General features: G+C 43.0%; 1 protein-coding gene and 10 non-coding genes across 11 annotated transcripts in view; 8 read left to right on the top strand and 3 right to left on the bottom strand.

Moving 5' to 3' along the window:
• Positions 1–21,120, top strand: part of LOC145362485 (uncharacterized) — a 238,897-nt gene that overhangs the window by 175,224 nt on the left and 42,553 nt on the right. The gene's annotated exons all lie outside the window — the stretch shown is intronic.
• On the top strand, positions 5,825–5,895 carry trnag-ccc (transfer RNA glycine (anticodon CCC)). The gene has a single exon. It is a non-coding gene; the product is annotated as a tRNA-Gly (tRNA).
• trnan-guu (transfer RNA asparagine (anticodon GUU)) lies at positions 6,305–6,378 on the top strand. The gene has a single exon. It is a non-coding gene; the product is annotated as a tRNA-Asn (tRNA).
• On the top strand, positions 8,767–8,838 carry trnae-uuc (transfer RNA glutamic acid (anticodon UUC)). Its single transcript has one exon. It is a non-coding gene; the product is annotated as a tRNA-Glu (tRNA).
• On the top strand, positions 9,259–9,331 carry trnav-cac (transfer RNA valine (anticodon CAC)). Its single transcript has one exon. It is a non-coding gene; the product is annotated as a tRNA-Val (tRNA).
• trnae-cuc (transfer RNA glutamic acid (anticodon CUC)) lies at positions 10,613–10,685 on the top strand. Its single transcript has one exon. It is a non-coding gene; the product is annotated as a tRNA-Glu (tRNA).
• trnar-ucu (transfer RNA arginine (anticodon UCU)) lies at positions 12,490–12,562 on the bottom strand. Its single transcript has one exon. It is a non-coding gene; the product is annotated as a tRNA-Arg (tRNA).
• Positions 13,593–13,665, top strand: trnak-cuu (transfer RNA lysine (anticodon CUU)). The gene has a single exon. It is a non-coding gene; the product is annotated as a tRNA-Lys (tRNA).
• On the bottom strand, positions 16,961–17,034 carry trnan-guu (transfer RNA asparagine (anticodon GUU)). The gene has a single exon. It is a non-coding gene; the product is annotated as a tRNA-Asn (tRNA).
• trnag-gcc (transfer RNA glycine (anticodon GCC)) lies at positions 17,457–17,527 on the bottom strand. Its single transcript has one exon. It is a non-coding gene; the product is annotated as a tRNA-Gly (tRNA).
• On the top strand, positions 18,450–18,522 carry trnaf-gaa (transfer RNA phenylalanine (anticodon GAA)). Its single transcript has one exon. It is a non-coding gene; the product is annotated as a tRNA-Phe (tRNA).

Raw genomic sequence — 21,120 nt, 5'->3', positions numbered from 1 at the left:
TGAATCTATCAGTAAATATCTCTCAGTTTATCATTCTGGATCTGTAACTGAGGCAACATTAGACATTATTTCAGTTTTCAGTGTGAAAAGTACGAGTTTTTTTTGTTATAATGTTATTGTGGTTAATAGTTTCTCCCCTAGTTTAAATTTCATGTATAAATAATTTCTCATTCCTTATTCACGTTTGTTAATTCCTCTTTCTATTAAGGATCTGTTTTCTCTTTCTGGTGTATGTAACAGATGTACAAATATTGACGGATTCTCTGTACATGTCTCCTGTTCTCAATGTGAACCTCGATCGCTATGTTCACTTTCGTAACTTAAAAAAAAACAATTTTGCTGTAAAATATTCTCTGAATTTTTAAATAAATTTTGAATAAAAATTTAACCATCCCTGTCTTGGCTTAATTCCGTTCTCCTAAACCCATCAACTCCACTCCATTTCCTTATGATACGGTTCCCCCCCACCACTTTCCCAGACAGGCATGTCCCCCCCAGTCATGGGTGGGATGTGGTTGAAATCAGGACCCTTTAGAGACAGAGTCACTGTGCCACCCAGTGACCCACCCGTGTAAAGACACCTTCATCTCTGCCTTTTTCTGATCAAATCCAGAGACAGAATGAGAGAAGAATGAGGAGAACCTCGGTGAATTCACTCATAAACTGGTCTGTCATGGAGTTTAGAAGGATGAGGGGGGATGTTATAGAGACGTATAAGATAATGAAAGGGATGGATAGGGTAGAGGGAGAGAGATTCTCCCCGCTTAGAAAGGATAGCAGGGCTAGAGAGCACAGCCTCAAGATAAGGGGGGGGGGGGGGGGGAGAGGTGCACTTTAGATCAGAGTTGAGGAGGAACTTCTTCACTCAAAGGGGTGGTGAATCTCTGGAATTCTCTGCCCATTGAAGTGGTGGAGGCTACCTCGTTGAATATATTTAAGACACGGATAGATTTTGACAGACAACGGAATTAAGGGTTATGGGGAGAAAGCGGGAAAGTGGAACTGATCCACTTGAGATCAGCCATGATCTTATTGAATGGCGGGGCAGGCTCGAAGGGCTAGATGGCCTACTCCTGCTCCTATTTCTTATGTTCCTTTCCTATGTCCTTATGGAGGACCAGCAGCATTTAAACTGCCCTTAACCTTGTCTGATTCCCCTTAGTCCGCCAGAAATGAGACATGAATTTGCTCCGAATCTTCACTCCAGGGCATGAAGAAAGATTGTGTTTCATGTGTTCAAGCAGGCACTAACTGACCGAACGTAAGGCAGAATGTAAAATCAGTGGACTGGATGCAGGAGAAAAACACGAGAATAGTTCCAGAGATCAGAAACTTCAGTGGCGAATATATTTTGGAGAGTTTGGGACTAATTTTCTTGACAGAAAGTTGCTGATGTGACTTTAATGAGGCATTCAAAATCCTGAGGGATTTTGACAGAGTAGATAGAGAGAAACTTTCAATGGCAGAAGGATTTTGACACAGAGGGCACGGGTTGAAGTAAATTGGTGAAGGAAACGTGGAGACATCACGAAAAAACATTTTCAGACAGTGAGTGACCCAGACCTGGAATGTGCTGTTTGAGAGTGTGGTGCAGGCAGAGCCAACTAATGGGTTCAAAATGGGATTGGATAATTGTCTGAAAATGAACTAAATGCGAGACTGTGGGGTACAGAGTGTTATTGGATGAACTGGACCTTTAGAGGGCCAACACACACATGACGCTTCAAAGCGGCCTTCTTCTCTGCTGTAAGTACTCTATCAATGTTGAAAGGGTGACAGTGGCATCGTGGTAATATCTCTGCGAGAGTAATTCCGAGGTAGGCAAATTTCTCAAGATATATATTGATCCTGATAAATGCGAGGTGATGCGTTTTGGAAGGAATAATGTAGAGAAAGTTGCATGATAAAGGGTAGACCAGTTAAGAGTATAGAAATGCAGAGGGACCCGGGAGTGCAAGTGCTCAAGTCTCTGAAGGTGGCAACACAGGTGGAGAAGGTTGCCAAGAAAGCTTACAGAATGCTAGCTTTTATAGGAAGGGGTATATAGTATAAGAGCTGGCGTCTAATGCTGCAGTTGTACAGAACGTTGGTTAGACTGCATTTGGAGAACTGCGTCCAGTTCTGGTCACCTTACTACCGGAAGGACGTGGAGACCCTGCTGCTGTGACAATGCACCCTCTTGTTTAAACACTCTGCAATGCTGAGACTGGGGAGAGGAGTGAACAACAGGGAGCAGCATTGCAGCTTCTCTCCACCCATTGAAACTGGGATTGTTGCTCCATCTGCTGCACCATCCCCACCACATCCACTGGGGGGCAATCTGGACAATGGGCTGCAGGCAGACCTCACTGCGCCTGCGCCACAATCACTCACGGCCAGCGGCCATCTTGCGTTGTCAGGGGAGACGGCCGGCGTCCACCTTGCGTTGCCAGGGGAGACGGCCGGCGTCCATCTTGCGTTGCCAGGGGAGACGGCGTCCCACGCGCTGCACTCTGGGGGAATTCCCCTCCCGCACATGCGCCCAGGCAGTTACATTTTAATCTTTTAATATGTTGAATCTTGATGATTATTATTCACATCCTCACCCGTCAGACTTTCGGTTCCTTCTCCATTCGGGAAAATCGTTTCTATTTTTTATTCCGTCTGTTTTTCAATCACTGCCGCGCGGTGCGCTCTGGGAAAATACTACAGCACATGCGCGGTTCCGCCACCTGCCTCTTTATAAAAATATGTATTTTATTTAATTTTAATTCCTTTCCGGGTGGGAATTTCTCTCACTTTCTACATTTCTGAACCGTCGCTTTTTCCTCGACGGGGGAGGGGCTGATGGTGACGTCACTGCAATATGGCGGCTGTCCCCGCCTCTCTACAGGACCCGGATGTTCCGCCAACGAGCAGCGGCCGGGCCGGAGTGGGCAAAGGTGACACTGGGCGGGGCAGCGCCCGGGCGTGTTACAGCGACCCCCGGTGGTCAGGAAGGGAAATAGCAGCAGGACAGTCTCTGCCCAAAGGCTTCCCCAGTTCAGCTGCTCAGAGACACTGGGAACCTCTTCAACTGGAAACTTCAGCTTCTCACATTCACCCCCTGTGTTCAGTCATTGTTTCATAGACAACCCCTGTTGTGAAATCAGAAATAACTTGTTCACATTAAAAGGGGATGGGAATCTGAACCATTCTGCTCAAAAAGCTCTGCTCGCCTTGAAATTTCAATTGAAACGTTCAAGATGAGAATTTATAGATACAAGTCATGTTGTATGTGGAACGCTCATGATGCCACAATAAGATCAGTATAGACATCTCACAGGGTTGTGTGACTGGAGATGTCAGAGATGGAGTGGTTAAACATAGAGCTACGGAGTCTGAAGCTCAGTTTTCGGTAAAGAAGAACGGCAGTACAAAGAACAAAGAAAATTACAGCCTAGGATCATGCCATTCGGCCCTTCAAACCTTCACTGACCATGCTGCCCCACTTAACTAAAACCCCCTATCCTTCCGGGACCATATCCCTCTATTCCCATCCTATTCATGTACTTGTCAACTGACTTAAAAGTCACAACTGCATCCTCTTCTACTATGTCTCCCCGGCAGCGAGTTCCAGGAACCCACTACTCTCTGTGCAAACAATCTGCCATATTCATCTCCTTTAAACCTTGCCCCTCGCACCTTAAAGCATGCCTTCATCGGCCCGGCCATTTTGTTCCTGAACATTATCTGAATCTCGATGTTACACCCATAGTACCTTCGCTCTGACCTCGGCCTCAAATGCTTTGTGTGAAATAAGAAATGATAAATTGTTTGATGCAATGCCAGGAATGAAACGTTCCTATTTTGACACCTGCACATATCAGCAAGTCATCCAGTCTACAGGACAATTCAATAGGTTTAGGCGCTGACTAACATAGTTCATCAACATCTGAAACATGCTAGGGTGAGGGAAGTCTGTATGATTTCAGTTTGGTGCTGAATATTATCACAAACTCGATGTTACAGTCATATTATCTTTGCACTGACCTCAGCTTGAAATGCTTTCTCCAAAATCAGAAATGCGGAATTTTATGAAAAAAATGATAAAATTCTGTAAATTTTCTAAGACATGTTGAATTTTGTCCAAAATGCATTTGAGTTTAGCATTTATTTAATATCCTAATCTTATTAAACGATTTTTTTTTCGAAAAAAATAACTTAAAATAGTCGGTTGCTCTTCTTTAGCAATCTCCAAAAATTACTTTCTCCAGAGAAGCTGAAAATATGCTTGCCAGCATTTGTCTGAATAAGTATAAAGCTATTGAATAACTTTTTCATCGAAAGTAACAAGGAATTAGTAAACACCTTTTAAAGGTTTGTACTGAGCCAACCACGAGTCGAACCGGGAATCTTCCGATCCGTAGTCAGACGCGTTATCCATTGCGCCACTGGCCCACCTGTGATCATTAGGATAGTTGTTACATATTAGCTCGATGTTTCGAAAGTTTCAGGCACAAGAACTGTCAGAAAGTTTGCTTTTACTTGTGAGGAAAAGGTCCATTATTGAGATTGTCTTTATTCATTTACTACCAATCCTAATTGCCCTTGAATTGAGTAACAGCAGTTGAACAGGCTGTCAATTTTTTCTTTCGATTAGGATTTGGTGATAAACTTAAACGAAACGCCCTTCAGCCAATCCATCATCTGTATTTGCAAATTAAAACAAGGCTCATGCAGAGATTTGAACTCGGATCGCTGGATTTAGAGTCTAGAGTGCTCACCATTACACCACAGAACCCAACATGTGGTGAAATTTGAAAATCGTGGATCAATACTTGTGCCAATTTGAACAGCAGGGATAAATACCAGTCCCGTTGTACAATTATTCATATTTATATTTCCCTTGCTGGTTCCTCCTGTAAAAGCGAGTAGGCTCCCTTCCACTGCATTAAATTTCACTGTAACTGACCACATTCAAACGCCAATGTTTGCATCGAATTGATATAAACCTTTCTGCAGTAAATCCACTGAAGAACATCAGCTTATCACAGCTCTGCTTTCATCACACTGGAAGCCAATGTGGAAAATATAAACAATTTCACGTCTTAACAGACAGGAAGGAGTGTGTGAGTGCGGACAATCGGCGCTGTGCACATTCCTGTAACCAGTATCTGGGAGAATCAGGTAGACGGGATGCTGGTAGTCTCGTCGTTAGGATTCATTGCTTTCAGATGTCACAGACTGGCCTCGATATATGAAGATTTAATGCATGTTTTTAACGTAAGAGTAAAAAGCTTTGGGGTTTTCCTTTATCCAACTTGGCAAGGACTTCTCATGCCTCCTCCTAGCTCGCCTAAGCCCTATTTTTTTAACTCATTCCGAGCTAACTTGTAACCCTATATAGGCGCCATCAAGTGTTGAAAGTGGAAGTTTGGCCTGGTGTCGCACTGGGTACCAGCTTTGAAGAAATGTAGCAACTTAAAGCTTTTGCAGAATGGCATGAGGCGTATTGTAGTGATATGAGTTGAGTGGAAGAGACAGTGTGCAAATGATTTGAATACGTTTTAAGCGTGTTTAGACTGATGTGGTGAAAGCAGAGGCATATTTGGGAGAATGAGACGGTGTGAGAGGGGGATTGTTGTAGAGTGCTTGTGTTTTGGAGGAAGGTTGAAAGTTTGAGATGCGGTTGTGAATGAAAGGAAGGTGTTGAACAGCATGAGAGGCTTGTGCGATATTGCGTGTGAGATTTGAGTGAGAGTTTTTGTGGGCATTTGGGGAACGAAAGGACAAAGTAAGGAAATTACAATGCTGCTGAGTGTGAAGGAAGAGAGAGCATGTGGGGGTTGCATTAGCAAGAGCAGCATTGGTGGTTCAGTGGTAGAATTCTCGCTTCCCACGCGGGAGGCCCGGGTTCGATTCCGGGCCAATGCAAAGCTTCTTCTTTCTCCATTTACTCTGTATATTGAAGTGAATCTCCTGTCAAAATTGGGGGAAAACCAGGGAAATATTAAGTCTTGGAACTAAATCCTGAGGGAAATGGTTCACAATATTCGGAAGGAGGTGCAGTTGTGAATGGTGTTATTGATGATTGAGTGGAATATATTGGATCTTTGGGCTACTGGTCGTTAGTTCCCTTCCTGCCTGTGATGAGAGACATGGATTCATTTTACCTGCCCGTTCATAGGAGAAACACACTCCAGCAGTGCTGCAGGATCAACGGAACTAAAGAGACTTGCATCGAATTGTAAACAGTGCGGTCATGCTGCAGTTCTGGAACAGGTTTTCAGAAATAGAATTGCGGCCAGTGACACACTAGTTTAGAATATATTTAATTACTGCTGTCTATGTGGCGCAATTGGTCAGCGTGTTCGGCTGTTAATCGAAAGGTTGGTGGTTCAAGACCACTCAGGGACGGATTTTTGCTATTTTTCTCACTATCAGCATTCACGGGCAAACAGTTGCCTGCTTGAACTCATTGAAAAGTCTGGAACTACGAGAGAGAATTCGGCAGTGTACAAGCTGAGACATTGTATATGCCTCTGATTCTGTGTGTGCCCTTGTATTTTTCGAGTTACGAGGATCTCTATATGTCTGCGCCTGAATCTAGTGTGCCCCTACATCTATATGTGTCCCTGAATCTGTGTATGCCCCCCTGTATCTCTGTAGGCTCCAATACCTGCGTGTGCGTGTGTGTGTGTGTGTGTGTGTGTGTGTGTGTGTGTGTGTGTGTGTGTGTGTGTGTCCCTGTAAATGTCTGATTCTTTGTGCCTTTTTTGAGACTAAACCGTGAAAATGTCTGACAAACGAATTGCAGAGGGCAGCAATGTTTACCCACTAAGATTCTGAATTTGATTACCGTCTGATAACTGCATCGAATGTACAGTTTGAAGTTTCAAATAATCCCAACTTCAATCTCCAGACATTATCTCCCAATGGGAAATGAAGAACACGATTTATCTGCGGTGCCTGGTTATAAAAAGGGCGAATACGCCAGCCGAGATCCTTCTACAAACTCCGATCTCGGACAATATCGTTCAATATTCATATTTCAGTAACCGGTTCTCAGACTCACAAGTATCAGCGCCTGCAGTCGCTGTTGTCCGCCAGCAGATGGTGGTGTTGTATCACTTTAATCCCAAGGTCAGTGCAGCAGGTTTGAGAAGATATTTGAGGAAAATTTATTTCCCTGTTTCCATGGAAAGGGAACAATCAGTAAAGCAATGGCATTAATATCTGTCAGTAACATTCACAGGAAAATCTGGCCGAAGGATAGTGAATTTAATACTTGCATTCATATTTACCTTCCGGTTACTGAACATGTCAATTACCAACTAATTATTGAATAACCTTACCTTTTAGTGATTTAAAGATTTGTCCATTTTATCATCCAGACATTATCAAATAATATTTCATTATAATTGGACACAAGTCTCTTTTTCGCTGGATTTTCCATTCCTCGGCTCTCATTTTTTTCCTTAGTCCGTTCAGAAATCCAGCCGAACCCTGCTTCTATAATATGTTCTGTGTATATGTAAATATAGTTCCTTGTTATAATTTTTAACTTCAGCACAATTCGAGCCCTAACTCACTCTGATCTATAACACAATTTCATCCACACAATTATATTGCACTTTTTAGTTCATATCCATCTATTCTTCTCACTCGCTCTTGGTTCGATTCCATCTATTAGACACATTTTATAGAAAAACAATTAGTGAGAAAGTGTCTTCTTTTTCAGTGATACACCGGTGTGTTCAGTAGTGCATGACATCGAGCCTAGCACAATAATATCTGAGATGGAACCTAATGTAACGTAAGTGAACTCTTGACTAAGTAATAATAGTTCAGAGACGATGATTTGTAGCATTTATCATGGCATGTCTACATGTATTAATAAATGAAGCGGCATGTAATGTAGTGTACACAGTTGCAAAGTCTATTGCAATAATGATTCAAATGAGTCAAACGCAGTATATAAAGAGACATGGCATAGTGCATTACTGTACAAGACTGCACCAAATGTGTGATTGTAGTGAACACTGCCATGAACAGTCATAAATGAGACAAGGTTAATTGTAGCCCTTATAAAAGCAAAGCCCAGTGCATGAATAATGAAATTAAGCTTCAGATTGCGTGATCATTGGTCACAAATTGCTGCTGTCTCAGTCTCTATGGCGCAATTGGTTAGCGTGTTCGGCTATTAACCGAAAGGTTGGTGGTTCGAGACTACGCAGGGACGGAATTTTACTATTTCCTCACCATCAGCATTCACGGGTAAACAGTTGCCTGTTGGCAATGGGTCCGTGGGTGCCAATAAAAAATAGCTGTGAATTGTTCCCGGCTGTACTGTTATCTGGTATTACCAACATTATTTAATGACGATTGACTTCAAACATATTACATATAACATTATATATACATACATATATATCAGTACACCATTACATATATATATCATATATATTTATATATATGCTTCCATTATACCTTTAAACATAAAAAAATACAATTGAAACATGAACTTGTGGCTAAGCATTTGTTCCAATTCCATATTCCTGCTTCCATTCATTCCTGGAATGATCATAAATCTGTCTAACCCAAACTGAAATGTGTTCAATGATGGAACATCAGAAACCTCTGGAGTAGAGAATTCGGAAGATTCACGAGCCTTTGAGTGAAGCAATTTCTCCTCATCTCAGCCCTGAATCATCAGCACCTTATCCTGGGATTGTGTCCCCGTGTAGAAATAAAACAAAAGGCAGGTGGCGCATGGATAAATTAATATTTTACTATTAGCCAGCTTCCCTGGTGGTCTAGTGGTTAGGATTCGGCGCTTTCACCGTCACGGCCCGGGTTCGATTCCCGGTCAGGGAATGTAGATTTATTGCTGTACAACAATCCTGCGTCACTTCCCGATCTGCACCAGTTCTGTCGGAATCAGTATCAGGGAGATTTCCTCTTTAGTATCTGAATTGGAAATGTCACATTTAAAGAACAAAGATAAAAGGGAGCGACAGGTTACAAAGCGCTGATGATACAAATGCTGAGAGTATTCGAAGAAAGATGAAAATGATGCATTAATGAATGGGTAGAAATCATTGCTCCCTTAGATATTTGCGAGACGAACGCTTTTAAATTTTGCTGTTCGGGATAAGTTGTACAATCAGATTGAAAGTAACGGTTATCTTCCTGAATTCAGTGACATGGGCTCTCAGTCTGACTATCGGAACCTGCAGCAACACAGCGCAGTTGAACATTGCAGACAGGCTGATTTGCTCCATTAGCTTTCCAGTTGTTTCTGTAGTGTAGTGGTTATCACGTTCGCCTCACACGCGAAAGGTCCCCGGCCCGAAACCGGGCAGGAACAATCATTAAGCTTGCTTATGTCGGGGAAGGGAAACTATTTGGTTTCAGTTTGTTGCTACACATTATCCGAACCTCGATGTTAAAGACATGTTATCATTTCTCTGATTTCATCCTCAAATACTTCCTGTGAAATAAGGTGCACTGACGGGGAAGTTCGATTTTGACACCGAGCATTTATTCGCATCTCGTTCAGTCTCCAACAGAATTTAATGGGTTTATAGGTGCAGACGAATATGGTTAATCACCATCAGAAATTTCTGATAGTAGTGTGTGCTCAAACAGTCAGATACAAGTAATACTGTAAGTGAACTAGAGGAAAAGGCGCACATTTCATAGAAGAATCACATGACGAAAACGACACTGCACACACTCCTGCATTCAATCTTACAAAAGCAGTAAGGATCAAAGTTTAAATCAATTCCGCTCGCGTTGGGATTCGAACCCACACCTCCACGGAGATTGGAGCCTTATACCGCTCGGCCATACAACCACATTGACATATGTCACAGTCATATTATTTAACGGAAATGTTACTGAAATTCGTTTAAAGAAATGGAGTTGGGAAAGGCCATCGGGAGGATTGAGCCTGATCCTTCTCTGAATCAGGTCAGCCTGAACTGTGTAACAAACAGAAATCATCTCACTTTAGAAACACAATGAGCTGCACTGAAGGGACACCATCATTTAAACTGCCCTTAAGCTCGTCGTTTCTTAATTTCCTGTTGCTCTATTTTTTGAAGGGAAGTAGTGGGGGCGTGGAGGTGGCCTTCGCGTGATATTCGTCTCCATCGGGTATACGCTGAAGGCTCTGAAGAAGATGTCACAGCTTCTGAACTCTGGGGACTTACTGGGGGTGGGAGAACACTCTGACTGCCGGGTCCCGGAGTAACAAGGTAACACTGAGCTGGTGATGGCGGAACCCAGGTGTTCCAATGGTGCAACGCCATCGTTTTCACCACCATGGGCTCGATGACAGGTGTCAAGTGTGGAAATAAGCAGAGTATGTTTTTATAATGGGAAACCTACCTATTGTGTGACGGAAGAGAAGGAAGAGAAAGGCTAAAATGACGATGATCCGCTGATTGGGAAAGTTACTGTCAGCTTCCCTGTTGGATCAGTGGTTTGCATTCTGCACTGTGGCCAGTAGTTTATATCACTTGTGTGTGATATAAACATGACAATGTGAAGGAGAAACTTGTATTTGGTGAATAAAAAGACAGAAACAAAACAAAAGGCAGGTGGTTCATGGATAAATTAATATTTTATAAATCGTTTATCATCTTCCCTGGTGGTCTAGTGGTTAGGATTTGGCGCTCTCACCGCCGCGGCCCGGGTTCGTATTCCCGGTCAGGGAATGTAGATTTATTGCTGTACAACAATCCTGTGTTACTTCCCGGTCTGCACCAGTTCTGGCGGAATCAGTATCAGGGAGATTTCCTCTTTAGTATCTGAATTGGAAATATCAGATTTTAAGTACAAAGAAAAAAGGGGAGCGACAGGATACAAAATGCGGATGATTATTGGAAGGAAGATGAAAATGATGCATTAATGAATGGGCATTGCTCATTGCTCCCTTAGATATTTGCGAGACGAACGTTTTTAAATGTTGATGTTGGGGATAAGTTGTACAATCAGATTGAAAGTAACGGTTATCTTCCTGAATTCTGTGACATGGGCTCTCAGTCTAACCATCGGAACCTGCAGCGACACAGCGCAGTTGAACATTGCAGACAGGCAGATTCGCTCCACCACATTTCACGCTGTTTCTGTAGTGTAGTGGTTATTACATTCGCCTCACACGCGGAAAGTCCCCGGTTCGAATCCAGGTAGGAGCATTTATTAAGCTTTCTCATGTTGGGGAAGGGAAAATTGTTTGATTTCAGTTTGTTGCTTAACCTTACCTGAATCTCGATGTTAAAGACATGTTATCACTGCTCTGATTTCACCCTCAAATGTTTTCTGTGAAATAAAGTGCACTGACGGGAAAGTTCGATTTTGACACCGAGCATTTATTCGCATTTCGTTCAGTCTCCAACAGAATTTAATGGGTTTATAGGTGCAGACTAATATGGTTAATCACCATCTGAAATATCTGATAGTAGTGTGTGCTCAAAAAGACAGATAGAAGTGATACTGGAAGTGTTTGCAGTCTCGATGTTGTGCTAGTTGTTATAATTCACACTCAGTTACTCGTTTGAAGAGAATCATATTGAACTCGGAAACTTAACTCCACATTTATTGCAAACCCTGCTGAGAAATTCCAGTCCTTTCTGTTTTTATTCTAACAGGAATCATAGGAGGAGGAACAGACCACTCGGTCCATCAGAGATTTCCACCATTCAATACCATCATGGCTGATCTTGGGATACAACTTAGTTTTTCCACCAGTTCCCCATATCCCTGAATTCTCCAAGAGATCAGAAACCTGTTTATCACAACCTTAAATGTGCTCGATGATGGGGCATACATAACTGTCAGGCACAGAAAATACCAAAGATTCTTGCCCTTTGAGTGAAGTAGTTTCTCCTTATCTTAGCCCTAAATGACCAGCCGGTGATCTGTGCCGCAGGGGGTTAGATTCCCGACCAGCAGAGAAAAAGAAAATCTCTCAGCATCCATCCTATCAAACCGAATCAGAACTGTGTAAGTTTAAAGAGATCACCGCTTATTCTTCTAAACTCCAGAGAATTTCATTTCAGGACAACTCACTGACCCCAGGGAACAATCTGGTGAACCTTTGCTTTACCGTTTCTAATGCAAAGCATATCCCTTTTTAAATGTGAAAGTCACATCTGCACAGAATATTCAACCTGGTTTCCACAAAATCCTGTGTAACAGCAGAAACACCTCGTTATTTTTAAACTCCAGTCTGCCGGCAATGAGAACAAAATGTAATTTCCCTTCCAAATATCTGCTGCACCTACATGCTAACTTTAAGCATTCCTTGTACAAACGCATCTATTCCATTAATATCAACATTTATATTTATCAGCTTGTCAAACATGTTCTGCTCTTTCGATTTCTTTTCGCGAAGACGAATATCGTTTTGCTTTCCAAATTAGCACCTAATCTGCCCCTCCACTCATAAGAACACTCTGTTTCGCTTCTGAGTATTACTTGCCTTTTTCCTACAGTTTATATCAGCTAAACTTTGCCTGGAGGCTCCAGCGAGAATTGAACTCGCGGCCCCTGGTTTAGAAGACCAGTGCTCTAACCACTGAGCAATAGAGCCAAATGCTACCAGCTCGTTGCGGTGCGAGTAACATTATCGGTGGATTGAGGAGCAGGATCGGGTTTGAGGTGGGGGATTTTTGATGAATGTGGAAATGTCTGAGGTGGAGAGCAGAAAGTTAAAAGACGCAACTTGGAAGTGACATGATTTGACATGTGTGCTGTGTGTGTATCTGACATGTATGTTCTTCAGAGTTTATCATCTTCAGAGTGTTACATCTCTGACTTCTCCAGCTCCGATGCCAGTTCATCCAGCCGGAAGATTTAGATGTTGTTCCCTTCACAGACGCTGTGGGGCGATTGATTTCTGTGTTTCTCCTGAGAGGAGAGATTCAGTGGGATGAGTCTGTTCGCTCTGGAGTTTAGAATAATCAGAGATGATCTTATTGAAACATCTGAAACTGGGAAACAGTGTGACATGAAAATCTTGAGAAGGTTTTTCCGCCGGCCCCTCCCCTGGCTAAATTATTACGAACAAAAAAAAGAAGGTGAATGATGTAAGAGGAGTTTGGAATGTTTGGGAAAGGTGAAGCTCAGAATTGAAAGATGTGATTGATGTAATTGATGATTGAGAGGGATGGATAGAAACTTTGGGGATTCTGTCTCAGAAAGGACAGCAGAACTAGAGGGCACAGCCTCAAAATAAGGGGGGGGGGGTGCAGTTTAGAACGGAGTTGAGGAGGAACTTCTTCACTCAAAGGGTGATGAATCTCTGGAATTCTCTGCCCGTTGAAGTGGTGGAGGCTACCTCGCTAAATATACTTAAGACACGGGTAGGTAGGTTTTTGGTAGGCAAGGGGATTAAGGGTTATGGGGAGAAAGCGGGAAAGTGGAACTGAGCCACTTCAGATCAGCCATGATCTTATTGAATGGCGGGGCAGGCTCGTGGGGCTAGATGGCCTACTCCTGCTCCTATTTCTCATGTTCTTATGATTCATTGTAAACTGAAATCTGAACAAACTGAGACACCAAATGGAAAAGCCATATTTTCTCCATGCATTTCAGGTTAAGGAAAGGACTCTAGGATATGTGCCCGGCTAGCTCAGTCGGTAGAGCATGAGACTCTTTATCTCAGGGTCGTGGGCTCGAGCCCCACGTTGGGCGTTAATAATTTTTAGACTTTGCCTCATTCCTGGGTGAATTCCAGATCTCTGTTCCCCCAGAAGTGTCACGGCTCAAACTGAGTCCCTCTCTCCTTTCTGCCTTGTTCATCTCACAGCTGTGAATGAAAACTGCCTCCAGATCACTGGAAGACGGTGAGTTTAGCGCTGAACTCAGCGAGAGATTTTGTTCTCATTTATTATGAGTTTTAAACCCAGATCTGCGAGATTGTGTCAGTGGAAACAACAATCATCTCCATTGTAATTCAATCACTCCAGCCTTCCATCCTATCTAAAGACTATTTGTTCTTTCCTCCTCTCTCTCTCTATTTTCCTTGACGCTGTACTTGTTTGTAAACCATTAAAGCATCAATTTCTTCCAGTTAGGGTCAAAGATCAGCAACCTGTATCATTCCCTCTCTTTCCCTCTCCACAGAAGCTGTTGAAACTGATGAATCTTCCAACATTTTCCGTTTTGAGGTGGGATTTCCAGCAACTACAATTCCTTCCTTTGGATCACAGTGGATCACTTTTCTGTGACTGAACCACAACTGTCTCAATAGTTAAAGGGCTCAGGTTTTAAATATTAAGTGCCCCGAATATGTCACCCTGTCTGACATGAAATGAAACAAAATGAAAATTATTAATTATTTCATAAAATGCAGCTAACACAATATAGATTTCATTGTCGGCATTTGTTGTCCATCCCTATTTCCCACTGAACTAACTATGTTGTTGGGCCATTTCAGAGGGCAGTTTAGACTCAATTACATTGTCTTACATTCTCTCTCCAGAGATGCCGTCATGCCTGGTGAGATTTTCCAGCATTTTAAGTTTTTTTTTAAGTTCCAGCATCTGCAGTAATTTGCTGTTGGCTGAAGGAGTCATTCCTGTTCTATCAAAACATTTTTTTTCTTCGACAAGCCGTTCTGGAGAATTTGAAAAACGCTGCAGTGTATGGGTCAGATTAAGACAGCTGCTCGCACCTTTCCTGGTGGTCTAGTGATTAGGATTCAGCGCTCTCAGCGCCGCGGCTCGGGTTCGATTCCCGGTTAGGGAATGTAGATTTTTATTGCTGCCGACCAGCACAAGATTTCGGAGGGGCTGAAATTCCTTCCTGATGGAAAACAGGAGCGATCATTGTGTCAGTTTGAACTACCTGGAGAAACAAAATGATCCCATTGGCCCAATCCCGGCAATTTATATTTACATTCCCCTTGCTGTTTCCTCCTGTCAAAATGAATAATAATACATTCTACTCCACTACATTTCACTGTAGCTCACCACATTCAAAGATCATTCGTAGCCTCTGCCTCTTCTATAGCTTCTTGTGGGAAATCTGCTGAACAACATTAGCTTTTCACAGTTCTGCTGTGGTATCTGAGATTTGTATCTCATTGATCATCATTACCGTCTCCATTGATTCATCCCAGGTCACTGTCACTACAGATATAGTCACACAGTCATTCTATCATCTGCAGTAAATGATATTCCCTTCCTTTTCTTTCACATACATTCACCTCCAGAAACTGATTACATGGTGAGTATAATGTTCTGTTTAGCTGACAGTTTATCATCAATCCCGTTCCAGAATGGAGTAGCACCGTGTCAAAGTGGGTGGGAGTTGGTGACTCCACCAGTTCTGAAACCTCACTGAACCCCCGCGTATTTAGCCCCGCCCCCTCACCCTCCATCGCTCCAACTCATTGATAAATATTAAAACTAATGATGGCGAATTGAAGACGTGGAATCGAGATTAATAAATGGTGTTGGTTTGCGGCCGGGGCGGGGGTGTGGGGGGGGGGGGGGGGCGACGGGTTGTGGTTTGTGGGGGAGGGGATGGAGGTGGGGGGAGGGAGGGTTTGGGGGTGTGGAGGGAGGGGGTTGCGGAGGGCATGGGAAATTGTGATGGATACTGAGATGATAATGTCCATGAAATACTAGCCCCAAACTCCCATTGAGTTACATTCAGAGTCAGATTGCAGCTCGGAACAGAAAATTGGATTGTCTGCGATTACACGTAATAAAATCCCGTGTCAGCATTCGACAGTGAGATTGGTATAATGAGCTAATAACTCAAATCAGTGCACAGTAAGTCATTTTGAGGCGCTCATGCAATTTACAGTGTGTGTTGTAGATCAGAGTGAGTTAGGGCGCGAATTGTGCTGAAGTCAAAAATTATAACAAGCAACTACATTTTAAATATACACAGAACATAACATAGAGGCAGGGTTCGGCTGGATTTCTAAACGGACTAAGGGAAAAAAATGAGCGCCGAGGAATGGAAAATCCCGCGGAAAAGAGATATGTGTCCAATTATAATGAAATATTATTTGATAATGTCTTCATGAGAAAATAGACACATCTTTAAATCACTAAAATGTAAGGTTATACAATAATTAGCTGGTAATCGACATGTTCACTAGCCGGAAGGTAAATATGAACACAAGTATTAAATTCGCTCTTCTTGGCCAGATTTCCCTGTGAATGTTACTGACAGAGATATTAATGCCATTGCTTTACTAATTGTTCCCTTTCCATGGAGACAGGGAAATAAATGTTCCTCAAATATCTTCTCAAACCTGCTGCACGGTCTTGTGACTAAAGTGATACATCACCGCCATCTGCTGGCGGACCACAGAGACTGCAGGCGCTGGTGCTTGTAAGCCTGCGAACCGGTTACTGAAATATGAATATTGAACGATATTGTCCGAGATTGGAGTTTGTAGAAGGATCTCGGCTGGCGTATTCGCCCTTTTTATAACCAGGCACCGCAGATAAACCGTGTTCTTCATTTCCCATTGGGAGATAATGTCTGGAGACTGAAGTTGGGATTATTTGAAACTTCAAATTGTACATTCGATGCAGTTATCAGACGTTAATCAAATTCAGAATCTTAGTGGGTAAACATTGCTGCCCTCTGCAATTCGTTTGTCAGACATTTTCACGGTTTAGTCATAAAAAAAACACAAAGAATCAGACATTTACAGGGATGCACACACACACACACACACACACACACACACACACACACACAGGTATTGGAGCCAACAGAGATACAGGGGGGCATACACAGATTCAGGGACACATATAGAAGCAGGGGCACACTAGATTCAGGCGCAGACATATAGAGATCCTGGTAACTCGAAAGAAACAAGGGCACGCACAGAATCAGAGGTACATACAATGTCTCGGCTTGTACACTACCAAATTCTCTCTCGTAGTTCCAGACTTTTCAATGAGTTGAAGCACGCAACTGTTTACCCGTGAATGCTGATGGTGAGAAAATAGTAAAATTCCGTCCCTGGGTGGTCTCGAACCACCAACCTTTCGGTTAACAGCCGAACGCGCTGACCAATTGCGCCACAGAGACTGAGACAACAGCAGTTAAATATATTCTAAACTAGTGTGTCAGTGACCACAATTCTATTTCTGAAAACCTGTTCCAGAACTGCAGCATGACCGCACTGTTTACAATTCTATACAAGTCTCTTTAGTTCCGTTGATCCCGCAGCGCTGCTGTAGTGTGTTTCTCCTATGAACGGGCAGGTAAAGTGAATCCATGTCTTTTATCAAAGGCAGGAATTCAACGGGAGGGAAGGGAACTGACCACCAGTAGCCCAAAGATCCAATACTTTCCACTCAATCATCAATAACACCGTTCACAACTGCACCTCCTTCCGACTATTGCCCTCAGGATTTAGTTCCAAGACTTAATATTTCCCCTTGTTTTCCCCCAATTTTGACGGGAGATTCGCTTACAATACACAGAGTGAACGGAGATAGAAGAAGCTTCGCATTGGCCGGGAATCGAACCCCGGCCTCCCGCGTGGCAAGCGAGAATTCTACCACTGAACCACCAGTGCTACTCTTGGGAGAGTGACCCCACATGCTCTCTCTTCCTTCACGCTCAGCAGCATTGTAATTTCCTCACTTTGTCTTTTCGTTCCTCAAATGCTCACAAATGCTTTCACTCAAATCTCATACGCAACATCGCGCAAGCCTCTTCCAGTCAAAGTGGATTTGTGTTTTGGTCTCACAGCTCAGATTGAATGCAGGTTTGTGTCCTGTGTCGTTTTCGTCAAGAACAACGAACAGAAACATTACCAACTGAACAATTTGCTGGGGTAAAGCAGTGTGTGCAAGTGGCCCCTTTCGAGAGCACACACACAGTGAATTTCTGACTGCCGAGTTAAACACTCTGATGAAGGAGCAGCGCTCCAAAAGCTCGTAATTCAAATTGTTCTGTTTTACTTTAACCTGGTGTTGTGAGAATGCTTCCTGTACCCACTTCAATCCAACACTGGCATCTCCACATCGTGATATATTAACAGGATTGCAAACTGTGAGACTGTATTAACTGATCGAGAATTAAGATGATGGACTTGCATTTTCTAACTAAAGCTGTACACTTCCCATCAGTCCTCGTTCTAACCAGGTATTTACAGAATTAACCTGGACCTTGTGATAACCACCACACTACAGAAACACGGTGATGACTCAGTGCAAGCAGACCCGGTTTACTGGAGAAACAACTAGACTGGCTCCAGAAGCCCATCTTTTGCCCACAGCAATTGATATTACATTGTCTTTGCTGGTTCCTCCTGTCAAAATGAATAATGATGTTTCCCACTGCATTAAAGTTTTGGAATAACATGTTCGAGAAAAAAATATTCGTGACGTTTAAAGCAAATCAGATCAACACCTGAAAATGATGCATAAACGAATAGGCAGAAATCATTGCTCTCTTGGATATTTGGGAGACGGAAGCTACTACTTTACCAGTCAGCCGAAATAGCTCAGTTGGCAGAGCGTTAGACTGAAGATCTAAAGGTCCCTGGTTCAATCCCGGGTTTCGGCAGGATCCCATTGCTGGTTTTCTCTGCTAATTGCACTGCGTTTTGTCTCGCACTGTCTTCAAACATCAGTTCATACAATCTGCAACAGACCAAATACCCCTCGCAATTTCCACCCTGCCAGATGTTGTTATATTTCCGCCTTGTTGGATTTCGCTTTTTAAAAAACTTCCTCTATTTCTAAACATTCCCAATGTTAATGAAAGGTGATGGAGGTGAAGGTTTATCTTTGTTTCCTGATGCACACATGCCATGTAACGTCCTGAGTTTTTCCAACCTCATCACATTTCAGTGCAGATGTCAGGTCCGTTTTTACATGGCAGTGAAAATACATTTAGTTGACCTGCTGTTTCATCCAAAACAATGTATATTTGCATTACCTCTTTTGATTCCTCCAGAAAGAGGCCATTGGACCCATCGAGTTCGCACCCACAACAATCCCACTCACGCCCTATTCCCCGTAAACCCACATATTTACCCTCCTAATCCCTGTGACACTAGGACCAATTTAGCATGGCCAATCAAACTAACCCACGCATCATTGACACGGAAACCAGAACACCTGGAGGAAACCCACGGAGGCACGGGGAGAACGTGCAAACTCTGCACAGACGGTGACCCGAGGACCTGAGTCCCTGGCGCTGTGAGGCATCAGTGCTAATCACTGTGCTACCGTGCTGCCCTTTCTACTGCATTCAATGTTACTGCAGTTCACTCCATTCAAAGTTTTAGCATCAATCTGTGATAAACCATCCTGTGGTGATTCTGCTGAATAACATTAAATTATCACCGTTAATGGACCATCCAACGTTGGACACCATTGATTTTAAACTTTGCTGCTTTTCTGGGTGAACTCCAGCTCTCCATTCCTCCCGCAATGTCACCGCTCAAACTGAGTCTTTCTCTTTCCCACATTGTTAAACTCACAGTTACTGGTTTCTGAGTGAAAACTGCCTCCACTTCACTGGAGGTGGGAGAGTTTCCTATTTTATTCAATTAAAAGTTTTCTTGTCATTGAAGCAGAGATTTGGGCCGAGATCTGCGAGATATTTGTGTCGGTCGAAACCATAAAATTTCCCCCATTAACAGCCAGATTTTAACCCGTATCAGCATTTTGTACCATCAGCACTTTCTAGCCTATCGCTCTCTTATTTTCTTTTTGGTTCTTTACATGTGACTTTTCCAATTCAGACGCAAACAAGGAAATCTGCCGAATATTGATTCTGAGAGTTGCAGACCAGTAAGTCATACAGGATTGTTGTACATCTCCCTGATACTGATTCCGACAGAACTGTAAGTAACGCAAGATTGTTGTACAGCAATAAATCTACATTCCCTGCCCAGGAATCGAACCCAGACCACGGTGGTGAAAGCGCCGAATCCTAACCACTAGACCACCAGGGAAGTTAATGCAAATGTTTTAAAATGTTCATTTATCCATGAATCACCTGCTTTTTACTGTATTTCGGACTTTTTAATTCACCAAATACAAGTTTATCTTTCACATTGCCATGTTTATATCACACACAAGTGACTGTTTCGGCCTATGAAAGCAGTGATTCCTGTTAGCTGGAACAGGAAATGGACAGTGAGGTGAAATAGTCCCGCAAACTGCTCATGTGGCACTTTCAATTTCCAAAACCCACCAACCTCATCACTGTGGCTCCTTTGAAACTTGGAAGGTAACACACGGCAGGAATTCATCACGGAGGGCACAAGTCATTTACCTTCTCTTCCCGTTTCTGTCGCTGCCTCTCTTCCAGCTCCCTCTGGCTGTTCAGCTCCCAGGGTCAGTTACCTGCTTGATCCACACACAGACAGCTGGTGAACCCGAATTTTATTTGGACAGCAGGGAAAGCGAATGTATGACACACAACATGGAGCAGAGATGGAGTTTAGAGATGACAGTACAAAGAGACAAACATATCTCATCTTCCTGATCCAGGTAATGATTACAGGAATGTACACAGTGTGTTGCTCTGTCCCACTGCACAGAGCAACACACACAGACACAAAGGCGGACAGAGGCTTGAGGAGATGCAAACATCCAGAAATCAAGGATGTCACCAACTGGGGTCAGTTTTGTTCAATTTCTGGCTGGAGGTTAGTAAATTATCGCTGATGAACATAAATGAAGGAATCTGGAAATGAAACAGGAAAAAAAAATCTGGAATATTTGAAAGGATTTGATTGCATTGAACGAAGAATTAATCCTGCAGTCACCTAAAGGAATGAATGCTGAGCAGAGCAGTGGGTGAGATTCAAATCTTCGTGAGAAAACATCAGTTTCAAATCCACTTTCACTGCTGTTTTGATTGCAAGTCAGGAAATGAAGCTTTATTACTCTCCTCCAATCCGTGACAATAAGTATCAGTTATTTCCCGGCAGCAGGCACCAATCTCAGTCTCGCCTTGTGTCCTGTCCTTTCTCGCAGCAGACTCAACAGGAAGCCATATTCTCCCATCTGAGGAGCAGACGAGGTTAAGGACAGTTTAAATGGAGCCAGCTCTTCACTGCAGCTCATTGTGTTTCTGACTGGAGATGAGTTTTGTTTGCTGCACATTTCAGGGCCATCTGATTCGGTGACGATTTCTTCATCGCCC

This window comes from Carcharhinus amblyrhynchos, unplaced genomic scaffold (assembly GCF_965287045.1).
Source record: "Carcharhinus amblyrhynchos unplaced genomic scaffold, sCarAmb.v2.hapA scaffold_38, whole genome shotgun sequence".
In the NCBI taxonomy this organism is placed as follows: Eukaryota; Metazoa; Chordata; class Chondrichthyes; order Carcharhiniformes; family Carcharhinidae; genus Carcharhinus; species Carcharhinus amblyrhynchos.
This window is presented reverse-complemented; position numbering and strand designations above follow the sequence as displayed.